Source organism: Pygocentrus nattereri, chromosome 20 (genome assembly GCF_015220715.1).
Source record: "Pygocentrus nattereri isolate fPygNat1 chromosome 20, fPygNat1.pri, whole genome shotgun sequence".
NCBI lineage: Eukaryota > Metazoa > Chordata > Actinopteri > Characiformes > Serrasalmidae > Pygocentrus > Pygocentrus nattereri.
This window is the reverse complement of record NC_051230.1, coordinates 27579155-27583070: the sequence shown is the minus strand read 5'-3', so window position 1 is coordinate 27583070 and position 3916 is coordinate 27579155. Positions and strand designations below refer to the sequence as shown.

Genomic DNA, 3916 nt, shown 5'->3' with positions numbered 1-3916 from the left:
AGCCAGCTTCACCCTGACTAACAAAAACCTGCAAGATCTCCATTTTATAAACCCCTTAACCTATTGGATTCAACCAACCACAGGTAAGTTTGCAGGCAAGTTTTAAAATGTACAAATTCACTTTATCCATCCATTATCTAAGCCGCTTCTCCGTCAGGGTCGCGGGGAAATTCACTTTATATTTATAAATTTTACTTTAGTTAATCTATATTATTTAATCAATATTTTAACATAAATATAAAACATTTAATATTAAAACATTCCTACTGCAACTACTGTTTGGAACCATGAAAGCTGGTCCCCCTCCCCCTGCTCAAGCATGGGAGATGGAACACTCCACTTATAGGACAACCCCAAGACTACATAACCCACAAACTCCCTAGGCTCTGATCCTTTGACCTGCAACAGGCTGTTGCCATGCTGGAACAAGCAGGTAAGTCAAACTCATCTCAAAACAAACAGTTATTTCATATAAATAGGGTATCATAGATAAACTGAGCTCCGTTACAGAGTCCTTGGGCAAGATTCCTAACACTACCTTCGCCTACCTGCGTAAAATGATCAAGTTGTAAGTCGCTCTGGATAAGAGCGTCAGCCAAATGCCGTAAATGTAAATTTGAAAACATACACTGGCTAGCCCCTTCATTAAGCAGAACTCCTTATATAGACACTCTTTGTCCATTTCATCAGCTCCACTTTGTAGTTCTCCAATTACTGTCTGTAGTTCATCTGTTGCTCTGTATACCCTGTTAGCCTCCTTCTTATACTATTCTTCAGTGATCAGAACCACCACAGAACATGTATTAAATGGTGGTAGTGGCGTGTTATGTGTTGTGCTGGTGCGAGTGGATCAGAGACTGTAGTTTTTAAAACACTTACTGTCCACTGTATTAGACACGCTATTAATTACAAATAAATGAAGTGGTCTTACTTTTGCACAGTACTGCCTTTCCCTTCAACACACCACTGATGTGTCCACATACATGACCAAAAGTATCGCAGTTTCTTAGAAGCCGCCAGACATCCAAACAAATCGCATTACAATACTTGACTGTGCACGTTGAGCTGTTCCACACTGATGTGATGAATAGGCCTGACCACAGATTGTGATTATGATAATGTGGTTTAGAGCGGATGCAGAGACAAACAGGAAGTGGACAGCTGCTCTGGGCTGGCCATGTGGCAGGGAGAGGTCAGATTAGATTAGGACGTGTGTGACTGGCCTCCAGTAGTTTATATAAAAGGCAGCAAATGATAAGTTTCACTGTTATTATGCAGTCATGGTAAACGCATTATCCTCCAGTCTGTGTTAGAGCGACATAAACCCTTGCAGAGTCATTCAGACAAGCTTTTGGCTCAAGGGACCACTGAAGAACAGGGTAAAAGGGGGGCCAACAAAGTATCAGAGAAAGAGATGGACTACAGTCTGTAACTGCAGAACTACAAAGTTCACCTGTACAGTAAGTGGAGCTGATAAAATGGACAATGAGTGTAGAAACAAGGAGGTGGTCATAATGTTATGCCTGATCAGTGTATTTATTATTTAATATCCACTCCAGTATGCTGTGGTAGACACCTAAAATAACAATAACTTTGTCACTGTCCAAATATTTACAACTTTCATTCTTTTTGTTTGTATTCCCGAGGGTACAGGGGTGATGCATTTGTTTTGAAAAGAATCTCCCTTGAGATGACTCCAAGTGCTTAAGGCAACTTTCTGACCCAATTGTAAACAAACAGAAACGAGAAGGTCTGTGCGTTAGTCGCTCACATATTTAATTCATTTAATAATATGCAAGACGATGCTGTAAGTAAACAGAACATTAGATCATTAGATCGCAGTTTCTCTGGAAGGGGCCTGGATTTTGGACTGAGTTCTTGGACGTTGCTCATTTTGGCTCATCCACTGTTGAATCCTAAATTCTAATATGTAGAGCTATGCTGGAAGTGTCTAGTACAGATAATGAAAGACAGAAGCAGAAAGGAGGGAGCACTGGTACAAAATAATAGGGGGCGGAGGGTGGGTGTCACCCCACTATTTTTTTAATGATGCAAGAAGAGTCTTACTTGACTGCCACAAAAGGTACATAATGTTATTGATAATGTATTATTGCAAGTAACTTCCATATTACAGACATCATGCAAACACTGAGGTGTAGGACAGGACAACTGCCCCTTCCCTCCCTGCTGTGTCTATGGATATAACATTTCATTACTTCCCACATTCATAGCTCTGGTTTCTGAGACAAGGTCTGCCACTTGATACCATGTTTTTGCTTTTATTCAGCTTACAAAGGACACATTGCTTCACTCAGAATGAAAATACTGTATTGAAAATACATGACAATATTTCTGCTAATAAACTGTTTGCTTTTGTTTGTTTGTGTATTTTTGTGCTGAATGCATTATGATGCCTTTAGCCTCCCAATGGTTGGTTCCCTTTGTCAGACCAAAACTGATCCCTCATCAGGAGAGACAAGACGAGAGAAATGCTACTATAACCACTTCTAGCAGTGTGCAGCTGTTCTATGTCACACCTCTCCCCGGCTTCAAGGAAACCTCTGCTTCTGGCTCTGGGGAGAACTCTAATTCCCACGTCACATGACATTTTCTTCATAACAAGCATAAAAATTCGCTAACAGCATGCTAATGTCTTGGCAGCTAGCTAGATATAGCTAGATATCCCATTCCTCCTTAAATAGTCCAGCAGTATTGACGACTGAAGCGCCAGAATGTAACTGCTGCACCATTTGAGGTGGAACGGGAAAATTCTAACAAGAAGCTGGCGAATAGCTGACTTCAGCTTCGTATCACTGACGAATTAGTGGTGGGCGATAACTAATTGCCTCCCCTCGCTGAAGGCATACAATTCCCTAATGCCCAGCAGCAAGGTTGCTGAACCTTTAGCTTCTCTGCCATCACTGAAGACGGGCCGGGTTGCCTACAGAGCACTACTAGTAACTGTTAATGATGCAGTGTTCTTTGTATTTGAGGGTCCCACTTTGTATGGCAAGATATCACCCACTACCCCTTGTAACAGTACCAATGGGTTAGGTTGACACTTGAAGGGTGGGGGTAAAAAAGTAGGGTTGAGCCTTAGATTTAGTATAAATGGGCATGTAGACTGTGTCTTTGCGAAGTATTGTTTCAGCCTGCTTTACATTACCGGGTCATTTGTTTTCATTAGATGTTGTGGTGTTTGACTTAGCTGTGTTTGACTTTTTTGCCACTTTTGTGTTCAGACTTTTTGCCTGCTGTCACGCCTCAGGCGGACATGGACTCCATTTCCCAGACTGCTTCGGGAAACCACATGACTCTGGACAAATAGCCCGAGTCATTACCAGCGCTCACAGTCCCCTGATTATTGAGTAAACACACCTGTGTAGGTTGACCTGCATATTTAGTATTTAAGGTGGTTTTGGATGTCAACCTTTGCATGTTCTTGATCATCCTCTTTGCTGCCTATGATATTAAACTTTGTTTGCCTATTCATTCGCATTTGCCTCATTACACCTGCCTTATTGATCTTATTGACCTGTTAGGCTATGCATGAGCTTAGACTGTTTCTGAAATCTGTCTCTGTATTAAACCTGTTAACCATCAGCCAACTCTGCAAGTGTCTGAGCCATCCAGACCCCTCACATTCCACAATGAAGTGATTCAAAATATCACAGATCAATAAAGTGTATGCTTTCAAAATGCGAAAACTTTCTGAAAAACACAAAAATCGTTGTTCTTGCAAACTAGACTTTTTGAGGCCCCTAAAATGAAATGTTTCATAATCTTCTACTCAGTTGGGCAAATTAGGTCCAAGTTTTCTTCCTACGAAGAAGTGGTATTAACCAATGCAGTTTCATGTCTAATTAAATTTTGTGCTACCGAGTGGGCTGAGAAAATCCAATCATTTGAGATTGCA

The 3916-nt window shown here is 41.1% G+C and overlaps 1 long non-coding RNA gene across 1 annotated transcript; it reads left to right on the top strand.

The window, feature by feature from the left end:
- Nucleotides 1–383: 383 nt before the first annotated feature.
- Nucleotides 384–3492, top strand: LOC108438728. Its single transcript, XR_001858713.1, has 2 exons — nt 384–433; nt 3243–3492. It is a non-coding gene; the product is annotated as an uncharacterized LOC108438728 (long non-coding RNA).
- Nucleotides 3493–3916: the final 424 nt, after the last annotated feature.